At 46.6% G+C, this 24779-nt stretch overlaps 1 protein-coding gene across 2 annotated transcripts in view; it reads left to right on the top strand.

The window, feature by feature from the left end:
- The window catches only part of LOC138488902 (sodium channel protein type 2 subunit alpha-like), a 1546115-nt gene that overhangs the window by 998138 nt on the left and 523198 nt on the right, over positions 1 to 24779 (top strand). The window lies entirely within an intron of this gene.

The raw sequence follows: 24779 nt of genomic DNA, 5'->3' as shown, positions 1-24779 counted from the left end.
TGCTATTATTAGATGCAATTAATTCAGTCCTGGCATATATTGATACCCAGAGACTTTTCAAGCCCATTGCCTGAGTCTATCGCTCTAGTTTATGACTCATTTTTACAAATCAATCCTATTGTTATGGTTGAGAATGTTTCTCAATTATTTCATTTTATCGCATTTGCAACATTGTCATATCTGACCACATCTGATTTAAAATAAGCATTGACTTAGCATCCACCACCAAGCCTGCAACATTGTAGACATGGAATGCCGTTTCTCTAGAATGTATAGACTTTGTTGAAAAAATGAAAAAGTGCTGTAAATATTTTCTTGACATCAACTATGGTTCTGTAGACAAGGTTCATATAATCTGGAAATGCCTAGAAATGTATGACAGGGAGTTATTTCTAAGGCAAGATTTGGAGAATTTGATAAACGCTAATAAGAAATCAGATGACTTAATGAACTATTCTAACTGGAGAAGCCGGATGCCTAAATTGAATCTTCAATCAAAAGAAATTACAAAATTGAGTGCCTGAAATTTGACAATCAACCATCACTACTTGACATGATATGATGAGTCATTTATAATGCGCCTGTACACAGGTTCGCTCCTTGGAGCAAAGGTGGAATTCTGGGAGTATGGAGAAAAATCCGAAAACATTCTGGCTTTTCAACGGTATATGGAATAGCAGGTTTACCTTTAACCATGCCACAACCTGGAGAAATTAAAAAAAGTATTCGAGCATTCATACAATGATTGGTACAACTTTCATGTATCAATAAGCAACAACAATGAGAGTTGAAAAGACAACAAAAGACAACAAAAACACGAAAAAGTTATACATAAATACAAATTGACTCCAATATCTGTACACAGGTGCCAATATATAATATTGTCCCATGATCAAAGTATACAGACACATAAGAGACATAGCTCAAGCCTGCCATGAAGTAATGCTTGCCTATTCTAATACCAGAAGTCTTCATATCTGCACAAAGGCCTAAATGTAATTACATACAACCGTCACAATGTAAACATACATAGAAGAGATATCCTTGACTAACATGGAGCAATGTTTCCTATTCTATTACATACAATCTTCTTAAATTGCATCATAATTGCTGAATCGTGGTGGCACAATCACCATTCCTGGCAACACTAAGCAGTTTAAACAAATAGGCCAATTTATGCCACATCTTCTTCAGGGGGATTGAGTTAAGTCCAAGGTGACACATTTACAGTTTTAGTCTCAAGCAATAGGAGAAGCTTTCCCGCGTGTGATGAAACAGAAATTAATAAATCTTTTGAAGTAATTCAATAAAAAGCTCAACTCTAGTGCACAAGGAATATATATGTCGAGCTGCTTTACTGAGTAAGTCGTTACATAAGTGGAAATTATCATAACAGTTGGCAGCTTTAAATGTGCTTTATACCTTGTATATATATGGGCTGACCACCATTTTCTATGAGAGATTTCTTGAAGACATGTTTCAGCTGCTCCTAGAGATGTTCTATCACAGTATTGTATTGAAAAGGTTTCCACCTATAAAAAATAAAAACGACTTGCACATAATCTTACTTCCAATACAGGGTAGACATAATCAACACTGTTCTAACTACTGCCCTATACCTTTGATAAACTTGGACGGGAACATTTTGATAGAAATGTGGGCAGACATTGAAAGGTTGAATTAATTCTTGGTTCCTTCCTTTGGTCTTGATGGTGCTTACTTCAGGCCATAAGGAAAGGGGCAGTGGAGGTTCATTTACTGTTATCCTCATCCCTTAGGGGGAATCCACAATATGTATTTTAGGGCAAAGTGCCCGTTGGTGAAATTAGGTGGAATTAGGATAAACTAGATAAAGGAATATTTTGCCCTAATATTATGTGAAATGTTGTGGAACTTATTATAATTAAAAAATACACTAACAGCAGTGATTCCCCAAATGCCTTAAACATCTTATAAATGACTAAACATTTTGTACATGCCTTCACGCCCCCAGCCCCTCGCAAGTGTGACTGCTGAAGTGGGAGAATGCAACAAAGGGCTCCCACCAATCCCCTCACACCCCTGGCCTAGAGGATCGCGGCCCAGACACCCGCCACAAGAGGAGTTTGCCCATCTACCAGATGACCAGATACCCTGTTACAGGAACATACGGATGTGCCCACCAGCCTGCCCACCAGCCTGCCCTGCCCATGCCGACACCTGCGGCATGGATGGACTCGACTGAACCATTCAACAGTAAATGAACACATTGTTAGAGATGCCATGACGACCTAGCCAACCGTCAGCACACCCGTGCAAACATCCACACTGGACACTCCCACACCAATCCACACAAAGAACATATTCAATGCTATGACGTAGGTGATGGACACACCCACTGACGCGCATCTTTATTATTTTTCACAATAGATTTTTCAAAATGCAGAAACGCAAGACGCACAATGAACTCATCTAAAATGCTTGCTCACGCTTCTCCTAAACCCATGCATTGCAATGGGAAATATAACGAAGACATGATACTGGGGATAAAGCAATATGATACCATAACCTAAAGCGCTGTGCATCAAACGTCTCCACCTATGCACCAGGCCCAAGTAGGCCGCAAGCAAGAGCTTCCATGAACATTGAACGAGCAAGAGTACAGTTGCTGACCCTGCAGAATGAGCCCGGCGAGAGCAGACAGTCAAGGGCACAATGTTGCAAACTCGCATGCCGCAAGCCGACGCCAAGGTCACACCTGCAAATTAAGCCAGGCACAAAGTGGAAAATGCAATATTAAATGTGCAGAATTCTGCCTCAACCACGGTCTCTCCTCACGTGACCAAGCCGAACCTGACAGGGTGCCAAGCCCAGGAGGAGGGAGGTGCCTGGATCCCACGTTTCAAGACACAGGCAGATACAATTAAGCAACTCAATGGACATCTGCGGCGGTGGGAGTAGTCTACCTTCCAGCATATGAATAAATCCTCACATTGTCTGCACATACCCATAGTGATACATTGTTGCAAATGACAGGTGCACCGCGAGCTGGGAACAGCGATGGTCCCAGACTGGGGGGCTCGCGAGTGGACCAATCAGAACATGGGGCTCTTATCACTGACGCCATTAACATTAGCCAATCCTCAGGGGTCTTCATGTAACAATTTTCATGTATCAAATTGAAGGGACAACCCAAGTATACCACCTGACTGACCCTCAACCACTAACAACGCTCTCTATACGTATGCTATACTAACCCTACCACTCGAGGAACCAATCCAGAGTGGCGATAGGTTTTTTGCTAACTTTTCCCAGGTGATGCAAGTAGCGCGTCAGACTAAGGTAAAAAGGGCCTGCGAGCCCCATGATGGGGGAGAGAGTGTCAGGACGGACGCGTACGATCCTTGACCCTTCCCTGCCATTTTGTTTAATAAACAGCAGAATCACCTTGCTTCTTGCGTGTGCCTCATACTCATTTTTCTGGGATATACGGGAGGAGTTGGGGCCTCCCTGCCCGGAGGTCCGCGGAAGGCCCAGCCGACCCCGGGAGAATTTCCCCCCGACAAGTTGGAGGCACTGCTGAGATCTGTTTAAGATCTGCTTTTATTTTATTTTTCCGAGTACTCCCGTTGCGAGGAGGCCCGGCGGCGCGGCCCCCTCTGCCGCTGCCCCCTTTTGGGGACTACAGGACCATCGCGGAACTGCGAGAAGACCGGACAGCGCAATCCGGATATTGGTCTTCGGGAGCCGGTTGAGAAGTATCCCACCCGCGGTTGGCGAGTGTCCAGACGTGGTCCAGACGAGGGGAGGTGGCGAGCCGCTTGGAGGGGTGCACGCAGTCGAGCGGCCCCGCATCAAGAGAACTTGGTGAGTATGCCACGCACAACAAGCAATGTGAAATTGTGAGGGGGGGGAGGAATTGAATGCGGGAGGAGGGAGGTGTTACACAGGTGCGCGGCGAAGGTTTGATAAATTAGTGTTGACGGTGAAGTGAATGGTAGCTGGACAAGTGCAAGAGCAGTCTGCTACGTTACGGAAGAGGAGGGGGCGGAGCACGAAACACTGATTGGCCTAGGTCGTGACCACCTGTAAGGGTGTGTGTGTGCGGTTTCCTACGATTTGGTGATTATTGATCAATGAGTAGATGAGGATCCCTATTGATCGAGCAGGAAACTCGATAGATAGATGACGTTTCCCTTTAGGCGGTAGCTAGCTGGTTGCCTAATACGGAAGATAATTGGCTGGTTAAGCCCTCCTGTCGAGGGGCGTATCACACGCGAGGCGACGCAGTGTGCGCAGTCCGATTATATTGTTGATTACCTTGTTCCAGGCGTGACAGGAAGACAGCTGTGGGGTTAACGGGGGTAGATTGCAAGCGTATTTTGAACTTTTAAAAACATGTGAAGAACTTACCAGTAGTTTTGAAGAGATCGGTGACGTCACCAGTAGGGCTTTCATAGGATATCTCGAACACAAGGCATTTTTCTTTCGGAGAGTGGTGGGGAAGAGAATTATGGTAAGGGGGTGGAGACGGAGATAAACGGTAACGAGTTGATCGGGGGGAAGGTGAAAAGGGGGACGTGGCTGCGCACGGAGAACGCCGGCCACGGCAAGTGAAGAAAGAGGAGGAGGGGTAAGAGAAAGTGGGACGGCTGTATAAGAACGGCACACGGGGCACGCAGCCACAGGGGGCTACGTGCGCATATGCCACAGGGGGCCGTAAAGGTGTTCGATAAAGGAAGAAAAGAAAGAAAAGAATATACAAATGCAAATGCTATATTTTACTATTTTTCCTTAGCGGACAATCGCAAGTCCCCAAAATTACGGGGCCAGGTAAAGATCTAAGACTGTATAGTGTACACTGTTAGCAAGATAACCGCTACCAAATAGGGGAAGGATAACAAGTGAAGCGTTACTATGTCATATGGGACAGGATCAGGAGGGTGGGGGAACACCCTCACTACCCCGCTACAGCACATATGTAAAACACTGTCACCCCATAGGGAGAAACTGATCAAGTATAGCATAGAATGGGCACAGGGGACGGGCAACAAAATGACGACACCATGGGCGCCTAATGGCAGTTTCGATCCATATACCCAACATTCACTATTAACCCATCTGCATGACACATACAAGGGGAAGAAGTTGATACACCACGTGGAGGTGTTTAACTTATGGAGGATGTTTCAAGGGTCCCGACCAGGACCAAACGGAATGTTCATTATGGGGGAAACAACGGAAGAGGAGAAGATTAAGGAGGAAGGAGAGAATGGGGGAAAAGAGAGTGAAGGCACACAGAACACGGGGAACGGACAAGAGGGAGGAGAGAAGAGTAACAACATAAACGAAAAGGAAATAAAAAAGGAACAGAGCGACGATATACCCCTAGCGAAGGTGGTGAAAAAGGAGGAAGGGGGGTTATATCCTTTAACAGAACTACGAGACATGGTTCAATTAAGGGCGGCTGAGGGGTACTCGAACCCGGCATACAGCCCGCCAGCCACACGGGAAGGGAGCAGACTAGTACGACGGGATCAGCTCGTACGAAAATGCCCGCAGGGGAAGGGGGGATCGGCGAAGAGCAGATCGCAGGAATAGGACAGGATGAGTGGGAAGCTGCGCAGGTATTATTAAAATTACGAGGTTCATTAACAGAAGAAGAGGAGGAGGTAGTAAGGAAAATGGACGAGGATAACACCAGGAAGAGTGAAAGGAAAGGGGAAGAGGGGAAAAGAAAGGGGGGAGAGCTGTTAAGAGAAAAGGAAGAGATTTTGGAGGAACGATTAGCAGAATTAAGGGATGAGCAGAATGCACTGATCAAGCAGCTCGAGAGAGAGGAAAGAGAGAGAGCACGGGAAAGGAAAGAAAGCAAGAATGAGTTGGAAAAAATGAGGGAATGAACTGAGGAGCAAAAGAGAGAAGCAGAAAGGGTGAAGGCAGTAGCAGAAAGGGTATCCAGAGCAGCACTGCGTGACAAGAAAAGAGAGGAAGAAGAGAAAGAAAAGGAAATGGAAATATGGAAGAGGAGATTACTATCAGAAACGACAAGAAAATACGAAGAAGGGAGGATGATAGAGGGTATATTAGAGCGGGAAAGAGCGAGATGGGAAAGGAAGAAAGAAGAAGAAAGGATAATGGAAAAGATGAGTAGTGAAGTAATGGAGGAATTGAAAAAGAAAAGAGAGGAAATTGGTAGAGAAATAGCGGAGAAAAATGAAGGGGAAAGAGAAGATAGGAGAGGGGAGAGTGAAGTAAGGAGGTATGTATACAGAGACACAGAAGTAGCAACAACATCAGCACAAAGGGGAGCAATTGGCAAAGAAGACAAGGGAGGAACGGATCTAATAGACTTAAAAACGATTAGGGGGAAAAAGACAGATTGGGGGTTGCCATTAATGGAGGACTTTTGCAGTGAGGAAGGGGAAGGAATGGAGAAGGAAGGAAGAAACAGTGAAAGGGAAAGCTTAGACAAATTATACATCACCCAGACAAATAGAGAATCACCATGGATCTGCAGGAGAAAGGAAGAACTGGAGGGAGGTGAGGAGGAAGAGCAAGGAATGGCGGAAAGGCAGACACGTGCAGCTACACCCTCACCATCCCGTCCAACATGCTCCACTACCTCACGCTCATTACGTGTAACATGCCAACCTAAACTCGCACCCTTCCCCCACGAAATGACACCCTATGCAGGCAGGCTTAGAGACCTCCCTGGACGCAGGCAGGGAGAACGAATACACACGCCCACTTTAAATAAAGGAAATGATAAAAGAAGGGGAAGAGATGGAGGAGAAACAGTTACGAGCAGGGGAAGTATGGACCCCATTGACGATGTAGAAGACAGGGAAGAAGAGGAGGGGTGTACGGATTCGATTCTGTGGAACCAGGGGGCCAACCAGGACACAACTTAATGCCACTTCTGGAGAGGGGAGGGGTTAGACTACAATACGTCCCCTGGAAGCATGCAGACAAGGAAAATATAAAGTGCAGGCTCCCATCATTAAGTGGAGGTGCGGGAAAATGGATATATGAAATGGAAAAACACACCGCAGGACAGAAACTGGCAGTGGGGGATGTAAAGGGCCTTCTAATATCAATATTGGGGGATGCAGCAGATGACATCTGGAAGAGAGCAGGCTTCCCCGCGGTCGTAATAACAACCACATCACACGATGGGGCACCATTCGCAAACTGCAGACATGCATTATGGCAAGCGCTGAGGGTACAGTACCCAGACACATCAGACATAGGAGCAATTACCTCACGCAAGATGCGTGAGAACGAAGATCCTGTTGATTATATCCAGGAAATTCAAGAGAAGTGGCGTATGGAAACTAGAGAACAATGGGACAAAACACCAGCAATATTCTATCATATACTAGTACAAGGGCTCCCAGAAGCAGTTCAGAAACAACTGAAGAAAGTAGTGGGGATGGAAGCAAAAGCATGGCCAGAAATACAACTGACAATAGTGCATCATTGTAGGACATGGCAAGAGAAGATGAAACAAAAGGAAGAGGATAGAAAAACGGAAGAGGCTAAATTGGTACAGAAAAAACGTACTAAATACACGATGTAAGGTGCACTAATAACTACACCTGCAACAACGACTCAAAACCCCACACAAGTAGTGGCTGCACAAGATCCCTCCCAAATACAATCATCACAGATTGTAACACAACAGCTGCCGCCACTCCAACCATACACGACTAACATGGGAGGAGGATACTCAACGCCAGGAGCTGGATATTATAATTACAGCAGGGGAAGGGGAGGAATGATGAGGGGGAGGGGATACGGATATAACACACAACAGCAAGGGGGAGGATTTAGAAATTTCTACCCCACCGGGCAACCAGTATACCAGGACAACTCAGGAAGCTTTCCATGGCAGAACAGGGAACCACCGGTGTGTTGGATTTGTGGATTAGTAGGGCACATGTCACGCACGTGTAGAGTGAGACCAGGCACACCATTGAAGTGGGAGAATGGAAGAACAGGCTCCCGCCCTTTCCCTCTCGCGCTTGGCCTAGAGGATCACGGCCTAGACACCCGCCACGAGAGGAGTTTGCCTATCTACCAGACGACCAAATACCCTGGTACAGGAACATAAGGATGTGCCCACCTACCTGCCCAGCAGCCCGCCCTGTCCATGCCGACACCTGCGGCATGGATCAACTCGACTAAACCTACACGTCGTTAGAGATGCCATGACGACCTAGCCAACGGTCAGCACACCTGTGCAAACATGCACACCGGACACTCCCACAGCAATCCACACGAAGAACATACTCAGTGCTATGACGTAGGCGACAGACATACCCACGGACGTGCATCTTTATTATTTTCCACATAGGCTCTCAAAATGCAGAAACGCAAGACGCATAATGAACTTATCTAAAAAGGCTTGCTCACGCTTCTTCTAAGAACCATGTACCATAATGAAGACTATAACGGAGACACGATACTGAGGATAGAGCAATATGATACCGTAACCTAAAGAGCTCTGCATCAAACGGTTCCACCTATGCACCAGGCCCAAGTAGGCCGCAAGCAAAAGCTTCCATGAACATTGAATGAGCCCGGCGAAAGCACACCGCCAAGGGCACGATGTTGCAATCTCGCACGCCGCAAGCCGACGCCAAGGTTGCACCTGCAAGATAAACCAGGCACACAGTGGGAAAAACAATATTAATTGTGCTGAATTCTGCCTCAAACACGGTCCCACCTCACGTGACAAAGCCAAACATGACAGGATGCCAAGCCCAGGAGGAAGGAGACGCCTGAATCCCACGTTTCAAGACACAGGCAGATACAATTAAAAGACTCATTGGACATCTGCAGCAGTGGGAGTAGTCGACCTCCCAACATATGAACAAATCCTCACATTGTTTACACCTACCCATAGTAACACATTGTTGCAAATGACAGGTGCACCGCGAGCTGGGAACAGCGATAGTCTCAGACTGGGAGGCTCGCGAGCGGACCAATCAGAACATGGGGCTCTTATCACTGACGCCATTAACATTGACCAATCTTCAGAGGTCTTCATGTAACAATTTTCATGTATCAAATTGAAGGGACAGCCCAAGTATACCACCTGACTAACCCTCAACCACTAACACCGTTCTCTATATGTATGCTATACTAACCCTACCACTCGAGTAACCAATCCAGAGTGGAAATAGTTTTTTTTGCTAAACTTTCTAAGGTGACGCAAGTAGCGCGTCATACTAAGGTAAAAAGGGCCTGCGAGCCCCACGATTGTGTGTGTGTCAGGACGGACGCGTACAATCCTTGACCCATCCCTGCCGTTTTGTCTAATAAACAGCAGAGTCACCTTGCTTCTTGCGTGTGTCTCATACTCTATCTCTTTTGGGATATACGGGAGGAGTTGGGGCCTCCCTGCCCGGAGGTCTACGGACGGCCCGGCCGACCCCGGCAGAATTTCCCCCAACAAGTTGGAGGCACTGCTGAGATCTGTTTAAGATCTGCTTTTTTATTTTTATTTTTTCCAGGTACTCCCGTTGCGAGGAGGCCCGGCGGCGCGGCCCCCTCTGCCGTTGCCCCCTTCTGAGGACTACAGGACCATCGCGGAACTGCGAGAAGACCGGACAGCGCAATCCGGATATTGGCCTTCGGGAGCCGGTTGAGAAGTATCCCGCCCGCGGTTGGCGAGTGTCCAGACGTGGTCCAGACGAGGGGAGGTGGCGAGCCGCTTGGAGGGGTGCACGCAGTCGAGCGGCCCCGCATCAAGAGAACTTGGTGAGCATGCCACGCACAACAAGCAATGTGAAATTGTGAGGGAGGGGGGAGGAATTAAATACAGGAGGTGGGAGGTGTTGTACAGGTGCGCGGCGAAGGTTTGACAATTTAGTGTAGGCAATGAAATGAATGGTAGCCGAACAAGTGCGAGAGCAGTCGGCTACGTTACGCGAGAGAGGGAGGTGGAGCACGAAAACATCACGTGCGGCCGCTCGTAGACACTGATTGGCCTAGGTCGCGACTACGTGTAAGGGTGTGTGTGTGTGGTTTCCTACGATTTGGCATTTATTGATCAATGAGTAGATGAGGATCCCTATTGTTCGAGCAAGAAACTCGATAGGTAGATGACGTTTCCCTGTAGGCGGTAGCTAGTTAGTTGCCCAATACGGAAGATAATTGGCTGGTTAAGCCCTCCTGTCGAGGGGCGTATCACACGCGAGGCGACGCAGCGTGCACAGTCCGATTATATTATTGATTACCTTGTTCCAGGAGTGACAGGAAGACAGCTGTGAGGATTAACAGGGGTAGATTGCAAGTGTATTTTGGACTTAAAGAATATATGAAGAACTTACCAGTAGTTTCATAGGATATCCCGAGCACAAGGCATCTTTCTTTCTGAGAGTGGTGGGGAAGAGAACTGTGGCAAGGGAGTGGAAACGGAGATAAACGGTAATGAGTTGATCGGGGAAAGGCGAAACGGGGGACGTGGCTGTGCACGGAGAACGCCGGCCACGGCAAGTGTAGAAGAAGGAGGAGGAGCAAATGAAAATAGGACGACTGTATAAGAACGTCACAAGGGGTACGCAGCCGCAGGGGGCTACGTGCGCCTCGGCCGCAGGGGGCCGTAAGGGTGTTGTGTAAAGGAAGAAAGAAAGAAGAAAAAATACAAATGTAAATACTATATTTTAATAATTTTCCTTAGCGGACTATCGCAAGTCCCCAAACTTACGGGGCCAGGTAAAGGTATAAGGCTGTGTATTGTAAGTGTTAGTAAGATAATAGCTACCAAATAGGGGAAGGATAACAAGTGAAGCGCTACTATGTCATACGGGACAGGATCGGGAGGGTGGGGGAACACCCTCACTACCCCACTACAACACATATGTACAACACTGTCACCCCATAGGGAGAAACTGATCAAGTATAGCATAGAATGGACACAGGGGACGGACAACAAAATGATAACACTATGGACGCCTAATGGTAGCTTCGATCCATATACCCAACATTCACTATTAAACCATCTGCATAATACATACAAAGGGAAGAAGTTGACACACCACGTGGAGGTGTTTAACTTATGGAGGATGTTCCAGGGGTCCCGACCAGGACCAAATGGAATGTTCACTGTGGGGGAAATACCGGAAGAAAAAGAGATTAAGGAGGAAGGAGAGAATGGGAAAAAGGGGAGTGAAGACCCAAAGAACACGGGGAACGGACAAGAGAGAGGAGAAAAGAATAATAACTCAAAAGAAAATGAAATAAAAAAGGAACAGAGCAACGATTTACCCCTAGCAAAGGTAGTGAAAGCAGAGGGAGGGGGGTTGTACCCTTTAAGAGAATTAGGAGAAATAGAAAGAGGACAGTTAAGGGCGGCTGAGGGGTACTCGAACCCGGCATACAGCCCGCCACCATATGTGGCTCATAGGAAGATGCCAGCAGGGGAGGGGAGGACTGGAGAAGAACAAACTGTGGAAATAGGACATGATGAGTGGGTAGCTGCGCAGATACTATTAAAATTACGAGGTTCATTAACAGGAGAAGAGAAGGAGGTAGTAAGGAAAATAGACGAGGATAATACCAGGGAGAGTGGAATGAGAGGGGAAGAGCTGTTACGACAAAAGGAAGAGATTTTGGAGGAACGACTAGCAGAGTTAAGGGATGAGCAGAATGAACTGATCAAACAGCTCGAGAGGGAGGAAAGAGAGAGAGTGAGGGAAAGGAAAGAAGGTAAGAACGAATTGGAAAAAATAAGGGAACGAACTGAGGAGCAAAGGAGAGAAGCTGAAAGGGTAAAAGCAGCAGCAGAAAGGGTATCAAGAGCAGTGCTACGAGAGAGGAAAAGGGAAGAAGAAGAGAAAGAAAAAGAAATGGCAATGTGGAAGAAGAGATTACTATCAGAAACGACTAAGAAATACGAAGAAGGGAGGGTGATAGAGAGTATATTAGAAAGGGAGAGGGTGAGATGGGAAAGGAAGAAAGAGGATGAAAGGATATTGGAAAAGGTGAGTAGTGAAGTAATGGAGGAATTAAAAAGGAAAAGGGAGGAAACTGGCAGAGAGATGGAGGAGAGAAATGAAGGGGAAAGAGAAGACAGGAGAAGGGAGAGTGAAGTAAGGGGGTATGTATATAGAGACACAGAAGTAGCAACAACATCAGCACAAAGGGGAGCGGTTGGTAAAGGAGAAAAGGGAGAACCGGACCTAATAGACTTAAAAACAGTAACAATCAAGGGGAAAAAGACAGAGTGGGGGCTGCCGTTTATGAATGACTTTTGTAGTGAGGAAGAAGAAGGAATGGAGAAGGAAGGAAGAAACAGTGAAAGGGAAAGCCTAGATAAACTATACACCACCCGGACCAATACAGACTCACCATGGATCTGTAGGAGAAAGGATGAACTGGAGAGAAGTGAGGAGGAAGAGCAAGGAATAGCGGAAAGACAGACACATGAAGCCACACCGTCACCATCACACCCTCTCCCATCCCACCCTACATGCTCAACCACCTCACGCTCATTACGTACAATCAAACTTGCGCCCTTCACAAACGAACGGACACCCTATGCAGGTCGGCTTAGAGACCTCCCTAGACGCAGGCAGGAAGGACGAATACACACGCCCACATTAAATCCAGGAAATGATGGAAGAAGGGGAAAAGATGGAGAAGAAAGAGTTACGAGCAGGGGAAATACGGACGAAATTGACGATGTAGGAGAGAGGGAAGAAGAGGAGGGGTGTGAGGACTCGATTTTATGGAACCCAAGGGGTAAAACGAGACACAACTTAATGCCACTTCTGGAGAGGGGAGGGGTTAGACCACAGTATGTCCCTTGGAAGCATACAGACAAAGAGAATATAAAGTGCAGGCTCCCATCATTAGGTGGAGGTGCGGGTAAATGGATATATGAAATGGAAAAACACACCGCAGGACAGAAACTGGCAGTGGGAGATGTAAAGGGCCTTCTAATATCGATATTAGGGGATGCAGCGGATGACATTTGGAAGAGAGCGGGATTCCCTGGGATAACAATAGCAGACACATCGCACGATGGGGCACCATTCGCAAACTGCAGACATGCACTATGGCAGGCACTGAGGGTACAGTACCCAGGCACATCAGACATAGGAGCAATTACCTCACGCAAGATGCGTGAGAACGAAGATCCTGTTGATTATATCCAGGAAATCCAAGAGAAGTGGCGCATGGAAACTAGAGAACAATCGGACAAAACACCAGCAATATTTTATCATATACTAGTACAAGGGCTCCCAGAAGGAGTTCAGAAACAACTGAAGAAAGTAGTGGGAATGGAAGCAAAAGCATGGCCAGAAATACAACTGACAATAGTGCATCATTGCAGGGCATGGCAAGGAAAAATGAAACAAAAGGAAGAGGACAGGAAAACGGAAGAGGCTAAACTAGTACAAAAAAAACGTACTAAATACACAATGGAAGGGGCACTAATAACTACACCTACAACAATGACCCAAAGCCCCACACAAGTAGTGGCTGCACAAGATCCCTCCCAAATACCACCCTCACAGACTATAACACAACAGGTGCCGCCACTCCAACCATACACGACCAACATGGGAGGAGGATACTCAATGCCAGGAGCTGGGTATTATAATTACAACAGGGGAAAAGGAGGAATTATGAGAGGGAGAGGATACGGATATAACACACAACAGCAGGTGGGAGGACTTAGAAATTCCTACCCCACCGGGCAACCAGTATACCAGGACAACACAGGAAGCTTTCCATGGCAGAGTAGGGAACCACCGGTGTGTTGGAGTTGTGGATTAGTAGGGCACATGTCACGCACGTGTAGAGTAAGACCAGGAACACCATCATGGAGCCAACAGGGACAACCAAGGCCCACACAGGAACAGCAGGGCATACAGCAACAGCAGACGTTGCAACAGGGAAATGAACAGCAACAACTAATAACACAACAACAGCCACAGACATATTCACTGCCACAACAACAGGTAGCGATAACACAACAACCCCAAGCACAACAAACACAACTGGGTAGGGTGACGGTCCTGGGACACAACCCTTACACAGGAAATGGTCAATCGTTGTACCCTCAATAGGACAGCCCACAGACGGCCTTGGTGTGTCCCATCCTGTCGGTAACACCTAATAGTGCGGAGGAACCACGCATAGAGGTAACGATAGGTGACAAAAAATTATCATTCCTTGTTGACACCGGGGCGACCCGGTCTTGCATAAGGGAAGGTAAATTTAAGATGTCGGGTGAAGCCATGAACACCCAAGGATTCTCTGGGGCTAGAGGGTTGGTTCCTTTTACTGATAACATTCCCTTATCTATAGGAGATTATGACATGTCATTCCCACTTTTATATTATAGTGCCTCACCAGTAAATATACTGGGGAGAGACATCATGAACAGGTTGAATATGACGATCTCCTTTATGGAGGACGGCATAATTTGCTCTACTCCAGGAATTAACATGCTCACAGCACGACAGATTATGCAAGCATACTGCTGACAGACAGCGATTAGGGCTGAGCCAGTAGATGGCGAACTCTTCCAGTACGGGACAGACATGGCATTTGCTTGGATGCCAGGGATAGAGGGAAAGATCTGGAGGAGGCCAGCAGCCTATTTGTTCAGACCAGAAACACCAGTCAATGAACCAGAAGGAAAGGTGGTTCCAGTGGACATTGAGAGCATTATAGCAACAGCTGATTACATTGCTGTACATGCCCAAGACAGAGAAGGAAGAGCATGGAGGACAGTGATAGCACTAGCAGAAGGATGTAGACTCACCCAGGTGTCAGATGAGGAGCTGTTCTCAGAAGCAAAGGAGGAAGGTGAAATGGTGTTTATGATGAGTGTGGAAATATGGCTAAGAGTGGCGTACAAACAAGTGGCACAGAAAATTGCAATGGCACTTGAGGCACCCACATCCACCCCAGTTCCCTTCTTTGAGGAGGATATGACAAAAGTACCCACATCATTATGTACTACTAGCCCCTATGACGTGGGGTGCATAAAAAGTATAGGGGGAGTAAGGATAAAATTGAAAAAAGGTACAATACTCCCCAGAGTGAAACAGTACCCACTATCAAAAGAGGCAGATGAGGGCATATATGAAACCATAACGGCCCATATAGATAATGGCATATTGGTCCCCTCAGAATCACCATGTAACACGGCTGTATACCCAGTGCGCAAGGCTAGAGTGGGGTCTTGGCGCTTTATACAGGATCTCAGGCCCTTGAACAACATAGTAGAAGCTGAATACCCCATAGCCGCAAACCCGGCCACAATATTGTGTGGCATTCCAGCAGAAGCATCACGATTTACAGTGATCGACCTTAAAAATGCTTTTTTCTCAATACCATTGCACCCAGACTCACAAGATCTGACAAGCTTCACTTACAGAAACACAAAGTGGAAACACACCAGATTGCCACAAGGGTACTGCGAATCACCCTTAATCTTCAACAGAGTAATACAGATGGATTTGGGTAACATTGAAGTGGAAAGCACAGTGTTGCAGTATGTCGACGACATAATAATTTGCAGTAAAACGAAAGAACATGCAGAGAGGACTCATTAAAGATGCTGACAATATTGGCTGAAAAAGGTTACAAGGTAGACATGGAAAAGTTACAGTACTGTCAAGAACAGGTACTTTACATTGGTCAGCTCATATCCCAACATGGAAGAAAGATTGCACCACAAAGAGCACAGGCCATTTCAAAAACGCCAGTGCCACAAACAGTGAGGGAACTGCAGCAGTTCCTGGGTCTGTGCAACTACTGTAGAGCATGGGTATTTGATTACAGCTCATACATAGGACCCCTGCTTGAGGCGTTAAAGGAAGCTAATAAAGGGGAGAAAAAGTTGGGGTGGACAATGGAAATGAAAGAGGCTTTTGATGAATTGAAAGATGCGATATCAACTGCTCCGGTACTGGCAACCCCAGACTATGAGCGACAATTCTTTATATTTTCACATTGCGACTCAGCAGTAATGAAAGCAGTGTTGGCTCAAAAAACAAGCATGGGCTACAAACCAGTAGCATTTTACAGCGGCCACTTAGATCCTGTGATGTTAGGTCATTTCCCTTGCGAACAAGGTCTCGCCGCAGCTGTTTTTGCGGTAGAGAAAGCATCAGCAATCACCATGGGGTGCCCAACCACACTATTTGTGGAACATGCACTATTTACAATATTAAACAAGCCTAAGTCCACACTAACCACGCAGAGGGCGTCAGGTTATGAGATCATCTTATCTAGACCAGAATTATCAATTGTTAGATGCAGCACAGTTAATCCTGCAAGGTTTATAGCAGAAGTAATTGAGGAAGGAGACTATGCACATGATTGTACACAGACTACCGAAATGTACTCATGTACTAGAGAAGTTGAAGAGGACGCACTAGATGGAGGAGAGCTCTTGTTCATTGATGGGTCATCAACAATAGACCAAAGTGATGGGATAAGGAGAACTGGGCAGCAGTGGTAAAAATGACAGAGGAAGCGGTGTGTGTGGCGGTGAAATGCGTACAATTACCACAGCATTACTCTGCTCAAGCAGCAGAATTGGTTGCACTGATCTTGGCATTGAAGGAAAGCTTTGACGAAAGACTGACTATATATTCTGACAGCGCATATGTCACGTCTACTGTCCACTCAGGATTGTCCAAATGGAGGAGAAGAGGGTTTAGGAGAGCTGACGGCACCCCAATACAACATGCTCTCTTATAAGCTGAACTAATTGAAGTAATAAATGACCCCCAAGAATTAGCTTTGGTCAAATGTACCGCACACACTAATGGAGAAGATCATGTCTCAAAAGGAAATGCAGCAGCAGATGGACATGCGAAGTATGCTGCATATTTTGGTGAGATATGGAACCCCTCAGAGTTAGAGAGAGGGAGAGGGAGGGGGATAGCTAAAGAAATGTTGATAAGAAAGGGGTACACCCATCTCCCAGCCACACAGATAATGGAGCTACAAGCGGCTGCACCAATGGCAGAAAAAGAAATATGGGTAAAAAGAGGATGTACAATATCACCAACTGACGCACTATGGCGCCAGGGTAACACTGGAAAGATGGTAATGCCATTGGCACTATTGAACACCGCCCTGAGCCAACTCCACCACCCAGCCCACACAGGCAAGGAAGTTATTGCAGCACGAATTAGGGAAGATTGGTTCTGTCCCGAGTTAAATTCCCATGTGACAAATTTTATCAGCAATTGTCTCACGTGTCAACAGTTCACGGCCGGTCACACGCTGAAAGTGATAAAAGGTACTATACCCCGGCCAGAGGGACCCTTCCTACACATCCATATTGACTATGTTGATATGATCAACGCATGTCAAGGAAATAGGTATATGATTGTAGTAGTATGCCCATTCTCCAGGTGGATTGAGGCAGGACCCTGCTCACACCCAGATGCATTTAGAGCAGCTAAATTTCTAGTGAGGGAGGTTTTCCCCAGGTGGGGAGTGTGCGAGGTACTGCGGTCGGATAATGACCCGCATTTCACTAATGAAATGTTCCAGCACATCACATCCTTACTGAACATCAAGCATAAATTTGCATGTGCATATCACCCGCAGGCCAACGGTATATGCGAACGCCTGAATGGCCTACTGAAGGAGGCAATTGCAAAGATACAGCAAACAACAAAGAAGAGTTGGTTGTATTGCCTTCCGCTAGCTCTATTTGAGCTGAGGAATAGACCAGGCTCCGACCACCACCTCACTCCTCACGAGGTGGTGACCGGACGTCAAATGCGCCTTCCTCTAACGCCAACATCAAGAGCATTCACAGATTATGAAAACACTGCAACTGTTCTTGGTGATGAAATGTACCAATATGTGTCTTCTTTGATTACTAGTGTAGTGTTTGTGTCTCAACAGCTCGAGCGCACGCGGGGCGGGTCTAAGAGTGATCAACAAGAAGACACGGATAAAGAATTGGAAAAGGAAAAACTGTGCAAAATTGCTAAAGGTGACCACGTGCTACTCCGCAATTTCAATAGAAAGTGGAACAGCCCACGCTTCACTGGCCCCCACCTGGTAGAAGAGGTATCTACGAGAGCGGTAAAGTTGCAGGACAAACGTGCTTGGAATCACCTACACGACGTAAAGATCTGCAAACTCCAGACCCGCCCTTGCGTCACCGACAGGGCCATTGGAAGAACAGCAACAGCGTCACCCATGGAGGAAGAGACTTCTACCACAGCTGACGACCTAAGTGTCTCCATACCCTACCACCCCCCAGATTCCCCAGAGACAACTACTGACATAGAAAGGGGTAATTCCCATACCGCCCACCCCATGGTCACACGATCAAAGAGTAAACAGACTTCCGCCAGTTGAGCCCCAAACCCTCTGCCCATCGACCCCCTACCCACTGCAGTAATAACCCAACTGAAGGACATTGTCTTGCACATATGCACATGTAAACACTTGGATGTTCTCTTTTTTCTTTCTCGCACATGCAGGTAGCGCGTATTATTGTATTGCTAAAGAAAACAGATAACTAACAAAGTTCATTGCCCAGGAGTAGATGCTACCCCCAGACGATAACTACCCTGATGAGCTATCACACCAATTTGTCTATCACATAAAAAGGCCAAAGTACCTAAACAGAAGGAGGGTACGTGTCTACTACACAGCATTTCTCTTGGCCATAGAACAATCAATGCCCCATGTTCACCAACACTTGCCTGCCCTAAGTGATAGATCGCTTAGATTGGCGTGGGAACAGCTCTTCGCCTGGGCACTGAACGACTACTTGATAGGGAGAGCTTGAAAACAACAATTAACACTAATAACAAGCATATTGAGAATTTTCAGGCGGGCAACTTTAACGTCGCAAGAATAAGCTGCCGGACTGCAGCAAGGTAAGAGCAAAATGCCGGTGAGACTAGCCTCTGTAATAAAGATGATAGGGATTTTAATGATCACCGGGTTTTTGGCTGCCTCGTTATGGCAGAAAAGTTATGCTATCAATATTTTGGCTGTACCCAAACCTAATATACCCCCACCCACGGCTGCAACAGGTGTTACGTCAGGTGGTACTAGCAAAATTCCACACAAGGGAAATAGAGTTAAACGCAGCACATACTCAGATAATAAAGGTATTGACAACTACATACAAGATTCAGCTCACGTCTCAAACAACATGTGGTACCAACACATGACCCAAATAGGTAAGCAGACAACAGAAGACAGCTGCTACGTCTGCTCATTGATCCCATACGCCATGAGCGCTTCTCGAACTTTCGTTGCCACGGAAATAGATGAAAAGACAGCACGATGTATAGTATACTTGGCACTGTTCCAAACGAAAGGGAGATTTCAAGGGACGGTGGTGCACCTGGTATGGAAAACGCGAGACACATATCCATACGAAAACAACTTCCTCAAGACTTATTTGAGTTACCACAAGACCAGTTTGCATGCTGAAGCATTCAGATACATGACAAGTGGCCCTGAAAAAGGAGAAACAAAGAAAGTAACACTACAATACCTACCATGTGATTGGTACGCCACTGAAGTTCCTGCTAAACAAGGATGTTGGGAAAGACCACTGGTAACAACAACAGGGAAGGTGTACCTGGACAATAAATGGGACACAGGAGTGGTTGGCAGCAACATGGTAACGAGAGAAAATATTACAACTATTGCTGAACAAAATGACAGATGTTGGATGACTTGGGTCAAGTACGTACCCATGCTAACGTGGATAGAGAAGGATGAAGACCCAATAACAATACTGCCGCTGTCTGCACCTAAGGTATGCTACCAACATAGAGGAGAAGTGGACGTGGGATACAACACCAACTGTGCAAGCGTGATGGAGTTACCCGAGGGGGGAGCAGGAACAGCAGTATTAATGGACCATTACTGGGCCTGCGGAGACAAGGCATACCACACACTGCCCCCTCTGTGGAATGGTGTTTTCACAATGGTACATGTTAATGTACCATCACTAGTGGTGCCCCAGAAACATGTGAAGGTGGCGAACTTCCCTAAAATGGATGAAGGAAACAAGAGGAAGAAGAGATCTGTACAACCTCAGAAGGGGCCAGAGAACCAAAACAACAGCAACAACACTGTCCTAAATAGAAAGAAAAGACAAGGAGAACCTCTGACAGGAAATTACCTATGGGGAAGGTCGGAAACAGCACTCACTTCAATCCCACCAGAACATAGACTATTCAGCAGAGCAGCAATGTTCTTCTCCTCAATAATACATACGGGACTACAAGCTTACGCAAACGCAAAACGGCACCAGATAACTCGATGGGAACTAATGATGACAATTAATTCTACAGTAAATGGATTCAACGCAATAAAAGAGGAACTGCGAGCAGTGAGGATGGTAGCACTACAGAACAGATATGTACTGGACCTCCTCACAGCAATGGAAGGAGGAGTTTGCGCAAAGATAGGACAAGCATGCTGCACATTCATTCCTGCTAACAATGCTGACAATGGTACACTGACAGAAGCAGTATCACAACTGGCCCAGATGCACTCCAAAATGATGGATGAAAGTAAAGGAGTGAAGAAGGATGACAGCTGGTTTTCACTATTATGGTCATGGATGCCATCTTGGCTGTCGGACGGGCTGAAGATTATAGTTGGATGCATAATACTGGCTGGAGCTGCACTGATCATAATTAGATTTTGGAAGGCCCGGAAGGCACGCACCACAGATGAAATGATCGAAATGGTTGGTATGCACCCCTTGATGCCGGCAGATGATGGCCAGCACACAGGCACAATAATAAAAGAGAGAGAAAAACTGCGCAAACAGATCATCACCAACCACCTGGACCCACCATCTGTGAAGCTCGAGAACCCAAGGAACCCAAGGAGCTACATATGGAAATGGGTATACTGCACACCTGGAGGAACCTGTGTATATATGTACTGGTCATTTGAAGACCATGTCAACCACTATGGACATTTGGGAGGAGTAACTAAAATATGGAGAGTGAGAGGAGATAAGGAAAAGGATATGTTTGTGGTCAACAAGTCGACCAGAGGGGGGACTGAAGTGGGAGAATGGAACAAAAGGCTCCCACCAATCCCCTCACACCCCTGGCCTAGAGGATCGCGGCCCAGACACCCGCCACGAGAGGAGTTTGCCCATCTACCAGATGACCAGATACCCTAATACAGGAACATACAGATGTGCCCACCAGCCTGCCCTGCCCATGTCGACACCTGCGGCATGGATGGACTCGACTGAACCATTCAACAGTAAATGAACACATCGTTAGAGATGCCATGACGACCTAGCCAACGGTCAGCACACCCGTGCAAACATGCACACTGGACACTCCCACACCAATCCACACGAAGAACATATTCAGTGCTATGACGTAGGTGACGGACACACCCACTGACGCGCATCTTTATTATTTTTCACAATAGGTTTTTCAAAATGCAGAAACGCAAGACGCACAATGAACTCATCTAAAATGCTTGCTCACGCTTCTCCTAAACCCATGCATTGCAATGAGAAATATAACGAAGACATGATACTGGGGATAAAGCAATATGATACCATAACCTAAAGCGCCGTGCATCAAACGTCTCCACCTATGCACCAGGCCCAAGTAGGCCGCAAGCAAGAGCTTCCATGAACATTGAACGAGCAAGAGTACAGTTGCTGACCCTGCAGAATGAGCCCGGCGAGAGCAGACAGTCAAGGGCACAATGTTGCAAACTCGCATGCCGCAAGCCGACGCCAAGGTCACACCTGCAAATTAAGCCAGGCACACACTGGAAAATGCAATATTAAATGTGCAGAATTCTGCCTCAACCACGGTCTCTCCTCACGTGACCAAGCCGAACCTGACAGGGTGCCAGGCCCAGGAGGAGGGAGGCGCCTGGATCCCACGTTTCAAGACACAGGCAGATACAATTAAGCGACTCAATGGACATCTGCGGCGGTGGGAGTAGTCTACCTTCCAGCATATGAATAAATCCTCACATTGTCTGCACATACCCATAGTGATACATTGTTGCAAATGACAGGTGCACCGCGAGCTGGGAACAGCGATGGTCCCAGACTGGGGGGCTCGCGAGTGGACCAATCAGAACATGGGGCTCTTATCCCTGACGCCATTAACATTAGCCAATCCTCAGGGGTCTTCATGTAACAATTTTCATGTATCAAATTGAAGGGACAACCCAAGTATACCACCTGACTGACCCTCAACCACTAACAACGCTCTCTATACGTATGGTATACTAACCCTACCACTCGAGGAACCAATCCAGAGTGGCAATAGGTTTTTTGCGAACTTTTCCCAGGTGACGCAAGTAGCGCGTCAGACTAAGGTAAAAAGGGCCTGCGAGCCCCATAATGGGGGAGAGTGTGTCAGGACGGACGCGTACGATCCTTGACCCATCCCTGCCGTTTTGTTTAATAAACAGCAGAATCACCTTGCTTCTTGCGTGTGCCTCATACTCATTTTTCTGGGATATACGGGAGGAGTTGGGACCTCCCTGCCCGGAGGTCCGCGGACGGCCCAGCCGACCCCGGGAGAATTTCCCCCCGACACTGCTCTAAAAAACATTGATACAAGGTGGATTGTGTTGGTCGTTAAATATTAAAATAAATTGGGTAAGGGTCTTCAAATTAGCATTATGGATTGTAAGTGGAAGACGGTGCTAAGAAATTCATAGCAAGTAACCATTAATCTGGACACCATTTGCATACAGCAGAGATTACCTTTCAACCTATACTGCAGTCTATTGAAAAGGCACAAGCTTGGTATTTTGTCTGGCAACTACTGTTGGTGTATTATTTCTTCACCAACAAATTATCATTTGCTTTTTGTGACCTACAGCTTGCTGACAGAATGATAGAGTGGCATTAAGAAGAGAAGAGATCTTGTCCTGTTGAGTAGTTTAAAACTGTATAACCAGCTGGGAGATGTGGACGCCAATAAATTGAGACGAGCAGATTATGGCCAGCCCCACCAACACCCGCTAATTTCTCCTATATCACTGTTATCATGCACTGGAGAACTTGTGGGTTAAGGATGAGGGGGCAAAGGCCTGTTGCAGTCAGTGCACTACTTTATTAAGATAAACAGATGCACGCGTCCTATGATCAGGTCATGTGGACAATGATGGTGAAACAGCAGTCAAGTGGAAAAAAAGTGATAGCCACAGCTTCGCCACAGCAATCAGTTGTGGCTAGGGGGGGGCTTGGCAGAGGCAGTGCTGGTACACACTGTCTACCAAGCTTGCTGGCTTAGAGGTGTTCCTTTTAGCAGGCAGAGGCGAGAGCCTCAGACAGTAAGGAGAGTTATTCAGATGTGCAAAGGAGAATGGAGTGGCTTGGCGGGTTCAAGATGAGTTCTCCAGCAGACCTGTTGGTACAGCACAAACCCTGGACTGTGTAGGTGTGTGCAGCTTGACTGCACCAATTAATGTTGTGCAATCTCGTACAGCTGTGATGCAGTGATACAACCATCCTAAGGTGCTTGTTTACAAAACCCGGGGTGCTGCAGGACTGAGGGGCCGGCTCCTCTGGGATTGGTATTGATCTCCCTACAAGGGTCTGTTCAAATAGACTGGGGTGGGTCCTTTTCTGGGCCAGTAGGTCCACTGAAAGCAAGGTGTTGCGGTGCCTTGTGCTGGGGGTGCTCACGAGTGGTGGAGTAATGACCTGGCTGAACTGAGTGGCTCTAGATGTAATGGCGCTGGGGAGAGAATTGTTGGAAGATGTACTAGGTTAAACACCCTAGCAGCCCTGCAAAATGCTCATACTTGAGGCACGTATGGTTTGGTAGCCAATTAAGATTACACTTTCTGTAGTGCCCACTGGAATTGTACAACATGACAAAGAGTTAAGGAAATTGACAAATCATTGGGGTTGGTCAGAGGGTGTCACACTAGAATGGAGGAGTATGCAGCAGCAACAAAGGACAAGGTTGGCCGCTGAGGAAGTGCGGAGGAGTGCAATGAGGGAAGAGGGAATTGTGTTGGAACAAAGCCAGATGAGAGTCGGGTCTCCTTGGCCAACTTGTTGAGGTCTGTGCAACATACAAAGAACATCCTGTTAGGAAGAAGTGAGGACATTGAAGATCACATTACGTTGCTCCGAGCTACCCTGTGACTCTAGAGGAAGATCTTGAGACCAGATTGCATGGTTTAATACCAAAGATTGTGAAGAAACACCTGGGAAGGCACAGGAGATGCTGAAGTGTGCTCCTGGATGATCAAGATTTGGGTGGTGGGCCTGCCTGAAGAAAATACGAACCAGACATGGAATCATTCTCAACAACTGGATTATGGACTTATTCAAACCGAGTGGGTTGCCTTGCTGTTTTCTCTGTTAAGAGAACTCAGATTATCCCGGGTGTTAGGCTGCTGGCTAGGGATCCACCTCATCCAGTTGTTGCTTGGTTTCTTAATTATAAGGATCTTGATTTGCTTTTAAAGATTTCAAAATGTGCAGTGTCGATTCTGTATGGCAAAACAAAACTACTATTATTTCAGGAATTACAAATTGTAGAAACTGGCAAAAACTGGGATGGCATTTCCAAAATCTGAAATACGTGTGCCACATTTGACAAGATTTTGAAAGATTTTTTGCAACAATTGAGTTTCAGAGCCCTTTTTTGTTGATTAAGAAAACCTGAGTAGTGTTTATATGCATCAGTCTCGAGCTATACATGTTAATAATCTAATATATTACATTTTAGATTGTTAATCCTTAAGAAGGGGCAGTGTCTGTCCACTTATGACATGTCCTAGCCAAAATGATACTTGTTATCTTT

This window comes from Ambystoma mexicanum, chromosome 9 (assembly GCF_040938575.1).
Source record: "Ambystoma mexicanum isolate Mex_15411 chromosome 9, UKY_AmexF1_1, whole genome shotgun sequence".
NCBI lineage: Eukaryota > Metazoa > Chordata > Amphibia > Caudata > Ambystomatidae > Ambystoma > Ambystoma mexicanum.
Note: the sequence above shows the minus strand (reverse complement) of the source record. Positions and strands in the feature narration are given on the sequence as shown.